This window comes from Lactuca serriola, chromosome 9 (assembly GCF_051521515.1).
Source record: "Lactuca serriola cultivar US96UC23 chromosome 9, Lser_US96UC23_V15, whole genome shotgun sequence".
Lineage (NCBI taxonomy): Eukaryota > Viridiplantae > Streptophyta > Magnoliopsida > Asterales > Asteraceae > Lactuca > Lactuca serriola.
The window spans coordinates 22,332,581-22,343,095 of NC_136416.1; the positions used below are offsets into that span (position 1 = coordinate 22,332,581).

Consider the following 10,515-nt stretch of genomic DNA (forward strand, 5'->3'; position numbering starts at 1 on the left):
CATATAGACTCATCGATGGTCCTCCATTCAGATACTTATGGGTGACCCGATTTTGCTTCCTTCCCTATGACCTTTCTCCTTCTATCTTCCAAATCCAGATGGGGTTTTCATATAACAACTGTTTTTTTTTTTTTTTCCGTTTCTGACTATCACTACCTCTATTGCCCCCCCCCCCCCCCCCCCCAAAAAAAAAAAAATAAATAAAACATCGACTATTAGACGTAGCAGGTAAGGAACAAACTAAATAATTGATCCTCCTAATTGATCGAACAGGAGAACAATAATAATGAGGTGGAGAATCGAGGGGTCGCAAGGGGTGACGAGGCTGGTTGGAGATGTGATTGACGAAAGCAATGGCTAAAGATGACGGTGGTTCACAACAACGATGACGTGGTGGAAAGGGCTGCTCGGACGGCTTTTGTTGCTTTGTTTCCGATGAGCTCAACGGAAGGGAGGGCAGGAAGAGGATGGTGGTGGAAACCGTCGAAATAAGAAAGGTTTTTTCATTTACCTAGTTGACTTTGACAAGAAGAGAGAGAGAGAGAGAGAGAGAGAGAGAGAGAGAGAGAGAGAGAGAGAGAGAGAGAGAGAGAGAGAGAGAGAGAGAGAGAGAGAGAGAGATTTTAGTTTTTCTAACTATTTAAATACCAAAATAAATAAAGAAAATAGAAAAAGAAATGAAAAGGGTAAAATCGTCTTTCCAAATGTATCAGGGACCAAAAACTCAAAAAAAACATTGATTTTGAACCTTTCATGCAAGTTTGAAACTTTTTGGCTCAAACCCCACACTACACCGACCTAAAGCCCAACTCCGAAACTTACATCGGGATTGGATGTGATACGCGTGCCTATACGGTTATACCAAGGTTTTCTCTTATTAATTAATTAAAATTAAAATTAAAATTAATAAAGCTATATATCCATTTTGTAAAAATTACAATATTTCAATCATAATAATATATATTTAAACTTTTGAAAAGTAATAATATTTCCTCAGCTCAAATCATGAATAGTGTTGATAAGGGGAAAGTTCGAAAAACCATGTACCACTACCAGGGCAATTTCGTCAAGTCCGTGCCTTGCCTTGCCTTGATCCGGATCTTGAACCCTTGGCCGTATATTGATCGTTGGATCAGCACCTCATCAACCGTTAACAGTGAGACCGAATGTAGGAGAGTGGCCTTCGAAAATTTCAAAAACTCGATCGATCCCGCTGCTTCTCATTTCCTTCCAACTTTCTATCATCTGCCCAACTAAACACACCGCAGACATCGAATAATCTCTCCATCTTGCACACAACACACACACACACTGACTGTTTGCAGAGATGTCCGGTCGCCATGAAAAGGGCGTCAATGTTCAGGTCCTTCTTCGATGCAGGTACTGCGGATCTAATGCTCTATTTTCGCTTTTGTTGGTTCCTGATTTCGAGATTCCCTTTTTGATAATCTAATTCGTGTGTGGAAATATGATTGTTTGTTAGGCCTTTTAGTGATGACGAGTTAAGGAACAACGCGCCTCAGGTTGTAACGTGTAATGAGTATCAGAGAGAAGTTGCGGTTTCACAGAGTATTGCTGGGAAACAAATCGATAGGGTTTTCACCTTTGACAAGGTACCTGATTTACTAGAACACTTAAATTGATTCTTATTCTTTTCTTTTGATTTGAGGAATTTACAAATTGCATTGCATTTTAAGTTTGTGACTCGGGGATATTTACAAATTACAGACATGGTTCTGCGTTTTTATTTATTGTTTTGATGATGCATTGATCTTAACCCTAAAAGCAGTTTGATTATAAATCCACTAGCCAATGGAGTTATGTTAAATTAACTATCAAGTTATAAAATTTTAAACAAAGCAGTTGCTTTTTGAAGTACAATAACATGTCTTAGTAATTCGGTTGTTCAATTGGTGTATGTTGCTTCCTTGCTCCACTATCTAGGTGGTAGAAAGCCTTGAGGTTTAGATTCACTAGATATGTCAGTGTTGGACATACAACCGATATATCCAACTTCATCAATGAGTTCTTTGATAAGTTAATGGAAAAATCAAAAGATCTAGGAAGTCATGCCATTCAAGTCGACGAGATATAAACAAAAAATCAAAGCAAACGGACTTTAGATCAAGTAATAAATCCACAAGTGAGTGAACTAACAAGGTCTTTAAGCACAAAAACCGCCATCTACGTGAAGTTATATCGATAGTGGACTTCAGATCGAGTAATAAATCCACAAGTTGCTCAAATTTCAAAGACATGAACTCGAAAGATTCATGAATATTTAAAACAAAAATAAAAATGACACACTTTATCTAAAAGATTAATAGTAATGGTGTGGTCCTTACCACCAAGAGTACGTAAAGATCGGCATACGCTATCATTCTCTTCCTACATAAAAATAAGGACGTATAAGGTTTGACAGTATGATTCTAAAAATACTAAAAATATCAAAAAAACAAACCTTAAAACAATCCTCAATACAATAGAATATAAAATCTATTGGATCCATTCCAACATAAGCAACAAGTGTTAATGCTAGTTCATGCACCAGACACATGTTAGCATTTTTCTATGAAGGTAATTGATATACAAAAACATATGGCTTCACTTTTTCAAGTGATGAAATGAAAATTGCTTTTGATGTTGGAAATTCATCGATATTTGCTACTCATTCAATTGTTTCCTATGAATGTGTATTATATACGAAGTTAGAAACCATGGAGTAAATAAATAAAATTTAGTGAATTGACAAAATTATGATTGACCTTTAGAAAAGAACGCTTCTCAAGCGACACTTGAAAGAAAACTTTGGTAAAAGCTTTCAATTACGCCTTTGACCATGATGCCATAACCTTAATGTTTATTTGTTCATTTTCTTTTTCGATTCCCATATTGATGACTTTGGAAGTTCCATCACTGCTAGGGAAACTCAAACATAGGTTCATGTTTTATTTCACAAGATGTACAGAAAAAGGAAAAAATATACCTGTAGTGCAACAACAATGCTCTCAAGCATAAAGCCATTTTTTTTTATGTATGGAATTAAAATTTTGGCCAAGGATCCAAAACTTTCCTTTAAGTCATGCGGATAGCATCAAAAAGAAAATAGTAACTAATAAGTACCTGCAAAAGACTGCCTTTGCTTTTATTTAATGCCATCATTTTACCTTGAAAACAACATATGTCATTATAAAATCCAAAACCGTTATATACATGCCTTTTTGAATGATTCAGATAGAGGAAAGTTTTACATACCCCTTATAGATGACTAATAAATACATAGTTATTGATAGCGAATATGCATAAAAAAAATAAAAAATATTTATTATGTTCAACTACTATAGTTATTATAAATTTATAATCAATAAATAAGGAAACAAACCTTAAACTACCTAAAAATGTTCAAAACTTCAACCCTTATCTCTTTTTTTATTTATCCTTTAAAAAGGAGAAAAAATGAAAAAAAAACCCTAATGTCGCTATTTACCTCGCTATTTGTTGCTAAACACTCACTAGCAACTCTATACCTATACGCTACGCTATTTGCTATAATGATCGCTATGGTCGCTATTAACAACTATGGTCAAATATTTAAGTTTGCTCATTTGCATCAACCGAGATATAACGCAATGCGTGTATTTCATCAGACCCGATAACCATTACGGCAGACCTAACACACTGCTCCAGATGTTTTACATCACAAGTAGATGCATTCGACATAAGCCTAAGAATCTTCATAAATATTTTGCCCATGTAGATAAAAGATTTTAACCCTACACATCAAAAATATAAACAAAGATTGGTAATAGACGTTTAATGATGCATAAAACTAGTAAAATGACATACCAACATTGAGATATAAGGAAGAGATAACACTCACAAAATGTTCATTTTGATAGGTCAGAACTCTAAAAGTGAATCACATAAGGATCTCACGATACTTGATTTCTCGGATTCATCATTAAGTACCACTTCATTGAAAAGTACACGGTAAAACATTTCTTTTAAAGTATTTGAAGCCATTGCAGCAGTAGCCTCACATGTCAAAAGACCTAAAAGCACATGCAAAATAATATAATCATATAACTAATCATATCAAGAAAAAATATATTTTATATATATATATATATATATATATATATATATATATATATATGTCTACTTGTTATAAAATCAATGATCGAGGAATAATCACTTTTCTATTTGTTTAATATCTTCATGGTCTTTACGAATCTATGTTCGGATTCAGATTCAATGAATGCGAATATCCCCTCCATTACATGTAAAACATACACCGTTAAGAACTTGGTAGTTATACACTTTTGTAATTCTAGTATGACGTCCTGCATGTCTTCGGGTTTTCTTAAACTAGGGATGAAAATTTTCAATAGATCCAACATGTGAAGAGTCGTCAAGTGTTTATTTTGATCCTTCATCATCTTTAGATTCATCTGTAGATCTTGCTCATGTTGAACCAACTTTTTCAACCGCCAACATCTAGTTTTTAAATGTATCTAACACCAACTTGGTTACACTTTCTTTGACAATAAAATTTCGAAATAACTTGAAGACCTTTAAAACATAATCTTGAGCATATTTCTGACTTGCATATTTGGCATTAGGTCTTAACCTTAACCTTATGATCTTATAGTTGTGAAAGAAAGGTAGGAGCCATTTCACATAAATTTAATCATACTATGTTTTATGGAAAAAGATAAGCAATCAACTATTATAACCATTTATTATTGTGACAAGTTCATAATATAGCAAAGAGACGATATACCTTTTGATCTTTATTATCTATTGAATACCTGATAAATGTTGAAACCCTAATTTAACAGTCTCCTAATCTCTCAAATCACAAAACTCAAGGAACACCTCAAACACTCAACCAATTTCAAAACCCTCAAACTCACAATCGTAACCTACAAACACTTAACCACAATCTCCGCAACCTCAGCTGCCTTGGACATTGATATATACTTCTCAACACCATAGTCAATACAAACGCCAAAAACGACAACGTCTCAGACATTGTGGGGTGATGTTAACGAAGTAATTCAGGGCAGTGGCGGGCAGAGATTTAGATTTTATCATACATCAGGATAAATCTAAATTGTTGCCCGTTACTCCCCTCAATTACTTCGTTAACATCATTGATGCCCTTTATGATTCCTCGTGCTCTCATACCATCTCTAATGCAACACCTTTAATGCCGATGCAATGTCTAGGATGTCGTCGTTTTTGGCGTTTGTGTTGACTTCGGTTTTTTATAAGTAAGTATATATCCATGTCCAAGACGGATGAGGCCGCGAAGATTGTGGTTAAGTGTTTGCAGATTTTGATTGTGAGTTTGAGGGTTTTAAGACTGGTCGAGTGTTTGAGGGTGTTGCTAGAGTTTTGTGATTTGGGAGATTAAGGACTGTTAAATTAGGTTTCCAGACGTTTATCAAATATTCAGTAGATAATAAACATCAAAATGTATATTGTCTCTTTGCTATATTGTGAATTTGTGACAATAATCAATGGTTGTAATAGTAGATTGCTTATTTTTTTTTCCCATAAAACATAAAAGGATGAAATTTCTATAGAATGCCTACTGCCTTTCATAAGGTTAAAACTTAATATGCATGTTAGAAAATATGCTTAAGATTGTGTTTTGAAGGTCTTTAAGTCATTCTATTGTTAAAGAAAATTTGAAGGCTCTTCACGTGTTGGATTTATTGAAAATTTTCATCCCTTGTTTAACAAAACTTGAAAATATGCAGGAAGTCATATTAAAATTACAAAAATGTATAACTGCCAAGTTTTCAACGGTATATATTTTAGATATAACGGAGGAGGTACTTGCATTCATTGAATCTGATTCCGAACATACATTCGTAAAGACTATGAAGATATTAAACTAATGGAAAAGTGTTTATTCCATAGTCATTGAGTCTATAACAGGTATATATGATATATTTTTTGTTGATATAATTAGTTATATGATTATATTATTTTATATGTGCTTTTAGCTTTTTTGACATGTGAGGCTACTACAAGGGCTTCAAATACTTTAACCTTATATATGCATCATTAAGCGCCTGTTACTAATCTTTGTTTGTATTTCTGATATGTAGCGTTAAAATCTTTTATATACATTGACAAGATATTTATGAAGATTCTTGGGCTTATGTCAAATGCATCTACTTGTGATGTAAAACAGTTGGAGTACTGTATCGGGTCTGTCGTGATGGTTATGGGGCCCGATGAAGCGTCCCATAAATAGTGACATAAAATTTCCGTTTTTGGATTAATAAATCAGTAATACATATCATTTCCATAAAACCAAGGTAGTCAAGATATAGCAAAAACATCATTAAATCACAAAATACGGAAACATGCGGTGTGTGCTCTGTAATTATCCCGAGCACAAAGCTTAATGAGTTTCCCAAGATACCTCATACCATACATACAAATAAGCACGTAATGGTCCTTGCCTTGTCATTAGGCCTCGCGCGGCATCAGACCCCGTCCGGTAGCGAGCCCCGCCCGATAAACACATAATACATGCAAGAGTCACGCAGACAGCTAGTATACTAACATAGCATAAACATGGGCCAACATTGGTGCCTTCAACCCACTAAATTTAGTTAGGAGACTCACCTCGCACTGTTGAATCTCGCAGATAATCTCTGGCTGCAGGCTGACCGATCCCTGAGCTATCAAAACAGCACCTAATCAACATTTGGGTCCTCATCCATACCCATAAATCGATTACCAGGGTAAATGACCAATTTACTCCTCACCTACTTTTTGACCAAGACTTAAGCTAAAACCTAATAATCCACAAGGCCCAAATACCAAAAACTATCCAAGGCCTAATCCATAGCCGAATTTTCCAAATTGGGCCCAAATCCATAGTGGGCCTCCACAAATAGATATCAACCTAAAATCTGATGGTCCAACATTGCTCAAAACAACAAAGCCCAAAAGATGGCCCAAACCGAAGCCCAAATACCGAAATCCCACTTTGCTGAGTACGCAGGGCGTACTTAGCTTGTATGCTAAGTGTATTGGCTTAAGAGCTTGTACGTGCACATACAGGCTTGTACGCCCAGTGTACTCCTGTTTGACCAACTCTTAATCCTTTAAGCCAAGACGTCCAAAACCTCAAAATAGCTAAATATAAGTGACTTGATCCATAAAGTCGAAGGCTTAAATAGGGTTCAAGACCCTAAAATAAGGTTTTGGTCTGATTTGAGTATGCCCAGCATACTCCGTAGAGCACCCCGTGACCATCCTAAAAGTACACCCAGTGTACGACGAGGTACGCCCCGTGTACTACCCTTTTCACTAGTACGTTGCGTGTACACTTGTGTACGCCCCATGTACCCGGCTAAACCTTAAAACCACCTGATTTGAGTACACCCCGTTTACTGTTTTCTTTTTGACGCTATCCGCATGACTAGGAGGAAAGTTTTGGATCCTTGGCCAAGATTTTAATTCCATACATCAAAGAAAATGGCTATATGCTTGAGAGCATTGTCGTTGCACTGCAGATGAAAGGTAATTCTAATTATATTGTTATTCTAGATGCTTCTTTTTGACTTTTTTTATAGCATCCTGTGAAGCCAAAATAGGGGTGTAAGTGAGCCCTCGAGTTTAAGATAAGGCTCATTTATTAAACAAGCTCGGGCCTAAGCTTCTGTTACTGAGTTCGATTAGGCTCGCAAGCCTAATTAAGTAAAGCTTTTTTAATATCTTTTAATCAGCTCATTTACTTCTTTCTTTTTTTTTCCAATTCTATTTTCAAAGCATACCTTTACATTAGCTATCCAATATTTTGTATCGAGTAGTGAAGTTGCATCAAGGAAAGATTTGTTTAAAGACATTAAACCTGTGGAATGTATGAATGTATGTTTTGATGTTGGATTATTCACTTGAATATATGATAAACAGTCAAATGAGCTCAAAAACCCAAGGTTGTCAAGATCGGGATCGAGATCCTAAGATTCCACAAAATAAAATATAATTTTAATTTATAATATTTAGGCCCCGTTTGCTTACCTCTTAATTGAAAAATTAAGAGGTCATCTCTTAAAAAATCAGATGTGAGTCGTTTGGTACCCTCTTAATAAAAACCTCTGAATCTAAAAAATGCCTCTTAAAAAATAAGAGATCAACCCGCATCTGAAAACAAAAAATGACCGCGCTGCCCTCCCTCTCCTAGGTCTCGCTCTTTCTTTCATGCCTCCACTTTTTTTCTTTCTCATCTCCGCACACCAGAACCTCCCTCCCGATCCGCTGAGAAATTGTGTTCCCTCCCCGTCATTGCAATCGTCGGCTTCCTCTCCGCCTCCCGTCGTCGGCGTCCTCTCCGACAGCTGCACATTCGACGACTTCTGCAGGTAAACTTTCAATCTTCTCTCTTTCTCCTTATATGTAATCTTTTCTCTATGTAATCGTTCTCCTGCTATGTAATCTTTTCTCTGCATAATCAGAAGGTTTGTATATTTTATCTGCAAGTCACGATGAAATCAAACCCTTAAATGTGGTTGAAATCTATAATATGATGTTATTGTTTGATATGCTTGAAATCTGATGTTTGATAAATCATAAAATTGTTTGATATGCTTGAAATTGGTTTAGTTTTTTTTTTTTTTTTTGTCTTTATGTTGAATACGATTGATGAAATTGATAGTTTATACTCTGTTTTATGTCTACGCAAAAGTGAAGTTTAAGGCAGCAACAGTTAACGACAATGAGGTATGTGTATAGATTCAACCATTGGAGTTTTTCCTTTTCTCAAAAACTTTTTACCCTCTATGTGACTCATGCTTTACAGAGATTTTAATAATCGAATCGAATTTTTATTTGCTTAATCAAGATTACGTATAATTTATGTATGTTCTCCAAACTTTTAATTCAACGATTCCAATAGACGTGTGTTATGAACTTTGATTATTGACTTGTGTATCTTTTGCTAATGGGTGATTTCTTGCTGAAATTGATGATTTCTATTGATTTGTGCTGAAAAGTTTTGGTTAATTTTTTGTTGATAAAAGAGTGATAAATTGTATGGTTGTTTCTTAAGCGTGCAAAAAATAGGTCTTTGGTTCACTAGTTGCACCATGGATTGAAAGAAGTATTTTTTTATTTGGCTATTGTATGTATCTTTTGAAAGAACTTATGTTTAATTTGGTTATTGTATGATCACTTGTAATTTTTATCAATTATGCATTTATCATTTAGCACAACATAGAACTATAGAAGGGTAAAATGATTATTTTTTATCATTCAGATTACAATTCAAAGGTTTCTAACCAAACAGCATGTTAAAAGTTCAGACCCTCTTAAAAATTCAGATCCTGTCAAACAGCCCCTTAATCATGTAAAATATCTCAAACATTTAATTTTTCACTCAAAAGTTATAAAAACTTCAAAATATTAGTCATAAGTCACAATAAAAAATGATAAATGGTAGATTGATAAAGGGTAAAAAACATAAAGTGGTAAAAAAATTTCATTTGCAAAAAAAAAAAATCAAAGGAAGGTAGGATCGGATCGGATCTCGATTCTACCCCAAATATGATCTGGATCGTTTTTCATACCTAGGATGGTACAATCATATGATCAGGATTGCGATTTTGACAACAATGCAAAAACCATAAACGAACTCGAATCGAGCCTAGTCTCGTTTAGGCTCGCATAACAAACAAAACGAGCCCGAGATGAGCCGAGCTTGAGTTTGTTATTTTTCTCACAAGCCAAGCTCAATCCCAGATAAATATAAACAAGCTCAAGCTGAATTTGGTTATGTTCGGGCTTAATTCGGCTCATTTACACCCCTAGTTATTAGGGATGAGCATCGGAACCGGGTACCCGTTTTTGGAACCGGAACCGCCTCGAAACTACGGTTTCGGTTCTGGTTCTCGTTTTTTCGGAACCGCTACCAGCTGGGTACCCGATGGAACCGGTTTATATATATAATTTCCTATAAATGTGTGTTATTTAGACCGGTTTAGAATATATTGGTCTATTTTGTCCGTCTTTGGTCCGAATTGATTTGATTTGGATTGAACTAAATTGCGGTTTTGTTGAAAAAAGTTAACAAAATTAATGCGGCCGGGTTACCCGCTCCCGGAACCGCCGGTTCCGGGACTGGTTCCAAACATTTAAGAACTGCCTAGAGTGGTTCCGGTTCCGGTTCCGGTTCTAACTTTCTAGGAACCGCCGGTTCTGGTTCTCGCCAAATGAGGCGGGTACCCGCCTATGCTTATCCCTACTAGTTATAGATATGGGAATCGAAAAAGAAATACAAAGAGAAACATCAAGGTTATGACATCATGGTCAGAGATGTTATTGAATGCTTGAGAAGCGTTCTTTTCTAAAGGTCAATTATAATCTATCTTTCTTATAATAAACAAATCCTAACCTTGCCACATGTCTCTTTTCTAATCTCCGTTTCGCCACCTGTCATCATTTTAACCTATCTTAAAATTGTTCCCGCCATAACCAATTAATATCTGA

At 35.4% G+C, this 10,515-nt stretch overlaps 1 long non-coding RNA gene across 6 annotated transcripts; it reads left to right on the forward strand.

Annotated features, from left to right (window-relative positions):
• The first annotated feature begins 1,020 nt into the window (after positions 1–1,020).
• Positions 1,021–9,195, forward strand: LOC145074044 (uncharacterized). 6 transcript variants are annotated; one of them, XR_013691663.1, is made up of 4 exons: positions 1,068–1,380; positions 1,484–1,613; positions 8,216–8,393; positions 8,717–9,195. It is a non-coding gene; the product is annotated as an uncharacterized LOC145074044 (long non-coding RNA). The 6 variants fall into 6 exon arrangements; XR_013691662.1 differs by lacking the exons at positions 8,216–8,393; positions 8,717–9,195 and adding exons at positions 3,900–3,990; positions 6,123–6,662 and having other exon boundaries at positions 1,073–1,380; XR_013691665.1 differs by lacking the exon at positions 8,216–8,393 and having other exon boundaries at positions 1,093–1,380.
• Positions 9,196–10,515: the final 1,320 nt, after the last annotated feature.